Genomic DNA, 10,305 nt, shown 5'->3' with positions numbered 1-10,305 from the left:
CATATGCTACTATAAAAGGCAAGGTACACAACCCCATCAGGGGACATCTAAACTCATATTGAATAATCACTATTCATCTGTTTGCGCCAGGAGATCTAACTTTGGCATCGGAGAGCCCTAGGCCGGGACCACACCGGTTCTCTCTGTTGACCCCTTTGGTCCACTTGCAGGTGACGGCACTCGCAGGACCGCTCGACGATTTCTTGACGCAACAGATTGGCGCCGTCTGTGGGAACGACGCTAGCCATTACATCTACTAGCTCGCTTCCATACTCATTCAATGGCACGAAGGAAGACTACCACCACCAACAACGGAGCAAGGAATGGATCCCCACCCCCAGAGAGCTCTCGCCGCAGAGCCAACGACCAGGACCATGTCCCTTTGGAGGAAGAGATCCCCCTTAATGACCAGTTTGTGATCGCCGAGCCCAACAATGACGAGGCCGACGATGTGGTGGTGGAGGTGACACCTGACCCCAATGCTCCAGGCCACTGTGGGTCAGATCAACGACCTGCAACGACAGATCCTCGATGAACAACGACTCTTTCGAGAATACTTGACGCAGCGTGCGACGTCTCATCGTCGAAGGACTTCACCATCAACAAGGGTGGAGTTCGTACCTCAACAAGAGCCGAACCCTAGGAGATCATCTCCCAGGGGCGTGAGATCAGAGAGACTTGCGAGACAGGCAACCCCCACTCCGCAGCGGGGGGAGCCTTCCCAGCATCCCAGGAGAACAAGGGACCTATCGCCACGGTCAGAACGGGGGAGGGCGCCAACACCCAGGGCGAAGGTGTCTAGCCCGCAGAGATCGGTCCGGAGGTCTGTGTTCGACGGACGACTTGAAGAAGGTCACATACCACGACGAAGCCGGACCTACAGAGAAGAAAGCCCCTCACCTTCACGACAGGGTTCATCACGGCGTGACCATTCACCATCCCACCAAAACTCAAGGCGGGAGGAGACATCCAGGAGAGAGCGTGAACGGGGTCGCAGCAAACGTTCGGCCAGGCGTGGGGGGCAGACACGGGATGAGGAGCTCAATCAAAGACTCCGCGACCTGGATGAGAAGCTGGAAGGGTTGAAGAAGCAGACCAAAGGCGAGACGCATTCCATACCTGGGCAACACCCCTTCTCGGCAGAGATCATGTCAGCCACACTACCTTCCAAGTTCCGACTACCCACCTTTTGAACTCTACAGTGGTACCACTGACCCCAATGACCACATCAACTACTTTAATGGCATGATGACGCTGTACGGGGGGTCGGACGTGGTCTCCTGTCGGGCATTCCCGGCATCCCTCAAGGGAGTAGCCACATCCTGGTTCTCCAGGCTACGACCGAGATCTATAGGCTTGTTCGCAGAGCTATGTGAACAGTTCGTCACCCGCTTCCAAAGCAGCGTCAAGCAGAAGAAGACCACCGTCAATCTACTGAACGTGGTACAGAATCCTGGGGAATCTCTTAGGGAATACGTTACCAGGTTCACCAAAGAGTCCCTGGAGGTTCGAGACTTGGATGACCAGACACAGCATGCAGCCCTAGCAGGAGGTATTAGGGACCTGGACCTGATCAAGGACCTGGCACGTCATGAGACCAGGACTATGAAGGAGCTCTTGGAGCGGTGTAACGAGTTTGCGAATATGGCCGAGGTACTACAAGCTAGAACGAAAATAATCGAGGCCAAGCCACAAGACAACAAGAGGTCAGCACCTGATGACCGCAAATAGGGTAAGAGGTCGAGGACAGAGCGCCGACAAGAGAAGGGTGACCGCCCATCTAGGAGGACAGACCGCCGCCCAGAGAGAAGTGAGAGGGCAAGCACCCCCGAGTTCACACCACTGAACACCACCAGGTCCCAGATACTCATGCAGATCCAGGACCGTGACTTACTCCATTGGCCACGACCCATGCTAGCAGGATCAGAGAAGTGGAACCCTAACAAATACAGCCTCTTCCACAAAGAGAATGGGCACGACACAAAGGAGTGCTATCAATTGAAGAGAGAGATAGAGCAACTGGTAAGAGCAGGAAGCCTGAACAAGTATGTGAAGGGGAGACGTGACAACCGCTCAGGCCAAGGAGATAGAGGTCGCGACGGAGACAGAGTGGAACCGAGACGAGAAGAGAGAAGAACAGATCGAGAGAGAGACCGCCCAGAAGAGCGGAGAGATGCAACAGAACCTAGTGGCACCAAGGGACCTCCTATCCTCACCATACTTGGAGGACCGGGACAAGAGTCCACCGAAAAGCTAAAGCTCATGCCAGGTTCGTGGGAGTGGCGAGAAGCCCAAAGAAGATAGCCAAGACCGAGGCGGTGATCTCCTTCTCGGATGAAGACCTGGAAGGACTAAACTTCCCGCATGAAGATGCCCTGGTAGTACAGTGGAGGTAGCCAATCGACTGCACGGGTACCGATAGACACAGGGCGTCCGTTGATGTACTCTCCTTGGCGCCTATCGACGCTCGGGTTCGGGGATGACCAGCTCAAACCAGAGCCCACTTATCTCCATGGATTCTCGGTGCCACCGCCTCCATCGAGAGGTACCATAGAGCTACCCGTCACCTTCGGGGTACACCCTCAACAAGTAACCATCATGGTGAATTTCATGGTAGTCAAGTCCGTGGTGTCCTTCAACGGCCTCTTAGGGCGACCATCACTGATAGCCCTTAGAGGAGTCATATCACCACTTCACCTAAAGATGAAGTTCCCCACCGAGAATGGGGTAGGCGAAGTCCGAGGAGATCAGAAGAAAGCAAGGGAGTGCTATGCCACCTTCATGAAAAAGAATAATGGCAACACCCGTGGAATGGCACTCTGCCTAGAGAGCATGGTCAGTGACCAGAGAGATGAACTGACAGAGAGAAGGGGAAGGCCAGTGGAGGACCTCATTACCTGGCCCCTCAGCCAGGAAGACCCCTCCAAGGTCGTTCAAGTTGGCTCGCTGCTAAACAAGGAACAGAAAGAAGGGCTTGGACACCTCCTCCAAGCGAACATAGATGTCTTCCCATGGTCGACCTCCGACATGCCGGGAATACCACGTTCCATAGCCGAACACCGACTACATGTCGACCCAACCAGGAAGCCTGTTCAACAAAAGCGGCGTAACTTCGCCCTCGACCGACAAGCAGCAATCAAGGAGGAGGTCGAGAAGTTAAGCCGATCAGGGTTCATCAGAAAGGAGAAGTTCCCAACCTGGCTCGCCAACGTGGTCATGGTACCAAAGCCAAATGGGAAGTGGAGGATGTGTGTCGACTATACCGACCTGAACAAGGCATGCCCAAAAGATGAGTACCCACTGCCCAGGATCGACCTACTGATCGACGCCACCGCCGGCCATGAGATGCTGAGTTTCATGGACGCCTACTCTGGATACAACCAGATCCTCATGTGTGAGGATGATGAGTCTTACACCGCCTTCCGGACGGACAAAGAAAACTACTGCTACCACGTCATGCCATTCGGGTTAAAGAATGCAGGGGCCACCTATCAGAGGATGGTCAACAAGATGTTCGAGGAGCAGATCGGGCACAACATGGAGGTGTATGTGGATGACATGCTCGTAAAGAGCATCCACGCCAGCCAACACCTGACCGACCTAGAGGAGGCATTTGCGGTACTGAGGAGGAACCAGATGAAGCTAAACCCTGCAAAGTGCGCCTTCGGCGTAACGTCAGGAAAATTCCTGGGGTTCATGGTCTCAGTCCGTGGAATAGAAGCCAACCCATCCAAGATCAAGGCCATCCAAGAAATGGCACCTCCTCGAACGGTCAGGGAAGTGCAGAGGTTGAATGGAAGGGTCGCCGCCCTTTCCAGGTTCGTGTCACGATCAGGTGATAAGTGCTTACCATTCTTCAAAACATTGAAGAACCTCCGAAGCCCTAAAGATTTCACATGGATGGAAGAGTGCCAGAAGGCGTTTGAAGAATTGAAGGAGTACCTAGAGAGCCCACCATTGCTTGGGCGACAGTAACCTAACGAAGAGTTGCAGCTCTACCTGGCCGCCACCCTGTCGCGGCGGTCAGCGATCGTCTGAAGGAAGAAGATAAAGTCCAGAGGCCCATCTATTACATCAGCCATGTCCCGATCGATGCGAGACCAGGTACACTAGGATCGAGAAGGTAGCCTATGCATTGGTAATGGCAGCCAGGAAGCTGCGACCATACTTCCAAGCCCATACCATCATAGTCCTCACAGACCTACCCCTGAAGAAGATACTACACAGGCCGGACGTCTCCGGGAGATTGATAGCATGGGCGGTGGAGCTAAGTGAGCATGACATCAGGTTCCAACCAAGGACAGCCATCAAAGCCCAGGCTCTTGCAGATTTCATTGTAGAGTGTACCCTGTCTGAGATCGAGTCAGAAACAGGGGAGCTGGAAGAGAAGGATCATGGATCGTGGGACATGTTCGTGGACGGGTCGAGCAATGCGACAGGAAGTGGTGCGGGTCTCATATTAACCAGCCCCGAGGGATTTATTATCCAATATGCTCTCCAATTCACCTTCCAAGCATCCAATAATGAGGCAGAGCACGAGGCATTGCTAGCTGGACTCCGGGTGGCCAAAGCCATCCAAGTCACACACCTATCCACCCGGAGCGACTCCCAGCTCGTGGTGAATCAGGTGAATGGAGAGTACGAGGCGAAAGATGAAAGGATGGCATCATACCTAGCACGTGCTCAAGCATTGATCGAGGGTTTCGTGAAGTTTGAAATGGTTCGAGTTCCCAGGGAGGAGAACGCCGCCGCTGACGCCCTATCCAGGCTAGCCAATGAGGAACTCCGAAATTTGGCCAGCGCAGTCTATATTGAGATCCTGCATGAGCCAACGTATAAGAAAAAGCAGGTTAACGAGATCATGGAGGGACCTAGCTGGATGGACCCTCTACTCAACTACCTCCAGAACAATGTCTTACCATAAGACAAGGCCGAAGCAAGGAAGATCGTGGATGAGAGCGCAAAGTACACCGTCCTAGACGGGTACTGTACAAGCGGGGCTACAAGACCACTACTCGGTGCCTAGGACCCAAGGGGGCGAGTACGCCCTAGCCGAAGTCCATGAGGGGATATGTGGAAGCCACATGGGGGGACGAGCCCTAGCCTACAAAATCCTCCGCCAGGGACTATACTGGCCACGAATGCAAGAGGAGGCCATCCAATATGCCAAGAAGTGCGAGCAATGTCAGTTGTTCGCCCCAGTACCCCATCTACCCGCCACCAAGCTGACATCAATTCTCAACCCCATACCTTTTGCCATGTGGGGACTAGACATCTTAGGCAACTTCACCGCAGCACCGGGAAACAAAAAGTACCTGGTCGTCGCAATCGACTACTTCACCAAGTGGGTTGAAGCTAAACCCTTGGCCAAGATAACAGAGACAGAGATGGAGAAGTTCGTCTGACGACGCTCATCTACAGTTCGGGTACCACGAATCCTCGTCTCGCATAATGGAAAACAATTCAACAACCTAAATTCCAAGCATTCATCACGGCTACAACATCGACTATCGGCCTGTGTTCGTAGCATACCCACAGTGCCAATGGTCGTGGAGGTCACCAATGTAACGCTCATCGGAAGGAGTCAAGAAAAGGCTAGAAGGAGCCAAAGGCAAGTGGGTAGAAGAGCTACAAGCGTCCCGTGGGCATACCGAACTACAGTACGGACGCCCACAGGGGAGAGGCCCATTCCGCCTAGCATATGGCAATCAAGCATTGGCACCGGTAGAGAGTCTGCGCCATGTCCCATAGGGTTCTCGCACTTCAATGAACGTACCTATGTCGATGGATGCGGCGAACCTAGACTTTATAGATGAGGTCCGCGAGAGAGCACTACTAAGGAGCGTCGCCTACCAAAGAACGCATCTGCCGTGTACTATAATGCCAGGGTCAAGGAAAGGCTATTCCACTAGGGAGATTTAGTACTACTGAGGGCAAGTGCATCACAGCCACAGAAGGCGGGGAAGCTGTCACCCAACTGGGAAGGACCCTACATAGTCTCCAAGCAGATACGCCCAGGGACTTACCGCTTGAAGACTCCAGGGGGCAAAAAGGTAGACCGTACCTGGAACTCAGAACATCTGAAGAAGTACTACCAGTAGAAGCATAGCAGTAGTGGTAGTGATAACAGAAGCAGTAGCAGTAGGAGTAGCAGTAGACGACATCAAGGACAATGTGAATTTCATTCAAAATAAAGAAATGTTGCAAGAATACTTGTCTTCTTCTACCACTCAATCGAATCACGGCCACTACATTAAGGCGATATGCCAACACTGAGGCTTCATGCCTAAGGCGATATGCCAACACTGAGGCTTCATGCCTAAGGTGAGATGCCAACACTGAGGCTTCATGCCTAAGGCGACATGCCAACACTGAGGCTTTATGCCTAAGGCGATATGCCAACACTGAGGCTTTATGCCTAAGGCGATATGCCAACACTGAGGCTTTAAGCCTAAGGCAACATGCCGACATCGAGGCTTTATGCCTAAGGCAACATGCCAACATCGAGGCTTCATGCCTAAGGCGACATGCCAGCACTGAGGCTTCATGCCTAAGGCGATATGCCAACACTGAGGCTTTATGCCTAAGGCAATATGCCAACACTGAGGCTTTATGCCTAAGGCAACATGCCAACATCGAGGCTTTACGCCTAAGGCAACATGCCAACATCGAGGCTTCATGCCTAAGGCGAGATGCCAACACTGAGGCTCTACTCCTAAGGCGATAACCAACCAAGGTCCGAGGATCACCAAGGCACGACGCCACTAACAAAATCCTATGACTACCAAGGGTCAGAGAGTATCAAAGCGCAAACATCCACCAAGAGACAATGCAGTCAAAGAAAATCAAAAGCGATCACATAGAAAAGTCATAATATTTACAAATTCAAGTTCAAAAAAGGAAAAAGGTTGAGACGTCTACAGGATCCATACAGCCGTGGGGTCAAGGGATCACAGAGGGATGGGTCACCTCCGACCTAGCAGGGGACATCATGTCCACCTCAAGAGGACGCGTAGTGCACCCCCTCAGCAGAGCGCCTCCACCTCGACACCGGACGCTCTCCACCACAACTACACCCTGGAAGCGCCGCAAGCAAACTCGTAGAACCCCAAAACAGAGAAGTCATAATCGGGGTCACCTCCAGACACAAGCGGCTAAGTCCCGGACCCCTCCCTCATAGGCGGGCTGAAGTCACTCGATACATCGAGAACGCAGAGGATGCCTGGAACTCAGCCACGGCTCGCTCACATGCGGATGCCACTCCGCCTCATGCCTTCCCCTCAATGAATGAAGCTCCTCCTCCAAAGCAAGAACCCTAGCCAAGCTCTCGGCCGCACCAGCAAAGGTCACACGCAACTCCTCAGACACCTCTAGGAGCTTCCCGGACGCCACCGTGAGCTCCCTCGACACCCTCTGCGCGTCAGCCTCGGCCCTCTCACGGGCATCGATCTGACCCTGGAGCTCCCTCTCCACGTCACGCAAGGTGCGCTGTATCTGCACCTCACGAGAAGCGTGACCCTCCACTCGAAGCACCGCCTCAGCAATACGGTGATGGACCTACAATCAACAAGGCAAGCGATAAAACATTATAAAAATAAATGGAGCAATGGACATGATGAGACAGAAAAGGAATAACTCACCGAAGCCATATCATGGTAGAGGGTCTGAGCCAGACAAGCATCGCTAAGCCTCTGCAAGGCCATCCTCGTGGTAGGGAGCCCGCCCTATCCACCCACTCCCGCGACACGCCGGCCGGCCAAGGTCGAGCCCTCAGCACGCCTAAGGTGATCACCAGGGACTCACCCAGCGTGGGAAGATCAGTGGCAGCACCGCCAGAGGAACCCACACCTTTCCCCTTGGAAAGGGGCAATACAGAAGATCCGGAAGGAACAACAGCGGGAGGCAGAGGCACAGAGCCTGAAACACCATCGTCACCAGGAGAAGTATGGGGAAGGAGGACCCGCACGCCAGAGCTCATCACGCGGGCATGTCCTGGTCCCCCCTTCCGCTTTGCTCCAACAACCACAGGCGCAGAGGCACCACTGACGTCGGTCACTCCAGCAGACAAACCACCCTAAGAAACGGCCTTCCTCCGCAGATTGTCGCGAAGCAAACTAAAGTCCGGACGTGTATCCACTGCATAGACCGCCCAACCAATCAGATGACATATACATTCAAATACCAACATGCCAATCAAGTACAAAAGACAATGCTCTTACCAGGACTCAGCTTCCAGAGAGACAGGAAGGCCTCCGAGTCCAACTCCTGGACGTGGAACGGATCGCGACCCAGGCACAGCTTGAGGGAGTCACCCTCAAAATCACTCAGCTCAAGCCCCTGGTTGACCCTCTTAAGGTCAATAACTTCCCTAACGGTCCATAATGGGCATCGGGGGACCGTGGCAAAAAAGAAGCGATCCCTCCAATACTTCACGTGACTAGTGATCCCCGTGAGAAGCTCCACAGAGGCATAGGGCCCCTTGAGCACGCGGCGAGCAAAGTGATAGCATCCATGGTTCCCCTTCTTCAACAGATAAAAGTGGGAGAAAAGGGGAACAAGTGGCGGCGCCCAAGTGGGCGAAGAAGACATAGAAACCCAAGATCACCCTCCAAGAGTTGGGCAACACCGCCCGGGGTGAGGTGCCAATGCTCTAACACTAAATCGACGAAGCGAGGGATAGGAAGGCGAAGGCCCTGGAGAAAAAATGAACGGTAGAGACAGACCTCACCCGCACGGTGAGAGAATGCATACTTGCCAGGCCCAGGAGCACGCAACATGACCTCGGCGGGAATATGGAACTCCCCACGAGGGAGACCAAGTCGAAGGTGACAAGATGCTAGCAACAGGGCCTAACCTATCGCAGGACCGCGGCCGAGGATGCCGCCTGAGGGTCGATGATCCCTACGGGGACCGGAGACACTAGAAGGTCCCACTCCTCCATCGATCACTAGGGGAGGGTATAGAGGAGGGAGTACCCAGAAGAAGGCGATCCGGGAACGCTCCTCGAAGATCCAACCCCGATCAAGCAGGGCCAAGGTCACCCGGAACGACATGAAGGACAAGAGGGGAACGAACTACTTACTCGAGAAAGCAATCTCCCGGTGGCAAGAAAATGAAAGGAATGTCACCTGCAAAATATAAACAGCAGATCCATCACATACAAGAGGAAGAACAAGGAAGAAGAGCGAGGGTGCATCACACCCACGCCGCGGCCACCATAGGCGCGGCATCACCGGCAAGGGGCGGGCCACACCCAGGCATGGCCACCTAAGCGCGGTCACCCTCGCAAGGCGCAGCCACACCCAGGCACGGCCACCCAGGCGGCCACCCCATTGCGACCACCCCGGGAGTGGCCACCCCAGCACGGCCACCCAGGCGCGACCACCCCAGGCACGGCCACCCCAGCGCCGCCAGGCGGCCACACCCGCAGGCGCGGCCTCACCGTGGCCTCACCGAGGCGCGGCCACCCCCACAGGCGCGGCCTCACCCCGGCCACACCCGCCAGGCACGGCCTCACCTCGGCCACACCCGCAGGCGCGGCCTCACCGCGGCTACACCCGCAGGGCGCGGCCTCACCGCAGCCACACCAGCAGGCGATGCCTCACCGCGGCCACACCCGCAGGCGCGGCCTCACCGCGGCTACACCCGCAGGGCACGGCCTCACCGCTGCCACACCCCGTAGGCGCGGCCTCACTGAGGAACCACCCTACAACAAAAAAAAAAAGAAGAGGGGATCGATTTATCTCAGAAAAAAGGCGACCGCGTGGAAGGACAAGCACACGGCGATGATGTAGCACCACGAGGCACAATCAAGGGATAGAGGTCACAAGAGGCAAGGCACTCAAGCCAAGCACCACTCAAGCCTTCCAAGCAAACCAAGGCACCAAGAGAACACAACCCAAACACATGCACATGGTGGGCACCAAAGAGAAGACAAAAGACAAAAAAGGGAATGCAAAGGGGGAATTAAAGGAGAGCAAAAGGGGAGACAAAAAGTAAGAAAGAGAAATGAGAAGTGAAAGAAGAGAAAGTGAGAGGAAGGAACATATACCTACAAAAAACAAAAAAAAAAGAAAAAGTGTAGGAGGAAAGGTTTGAACCCCCAACCTCTCCTACCTAATTAATGGATTTACAGACAAACCCCACAAGGAAAGTCTATTCGCAGCAGACCCCTTACTATGCAAAGGCACTTACTCTCTTGGACATCCTATCCCTAGAGAATGGGGGGCAAATGATACATCCAATATTCACCGGGCCAATCAATGATCGCCATGTGTCACAGGTGACCCATTCCATAGCCAAGGA

This window comes from Telopea speciosissima, chromosome 3 (genome assembly GCF_018873765.1).
Source record: "Telopea speciosissima isolate NSW1024214 ecotype Mountain lineage chromosome 3, Tspe_v1, whole genome shotgun sequence".
In the NCBI taxonomy this organism is placed as follows: Eukaryota; Viridiplantae; Streptophyta; class Magnoliopsida; order Proteales; family Proteaceae; genus Telopea; species Telopea speciosissima.
Note: the sequence above shows the minus strand (reverse complement) of the source record.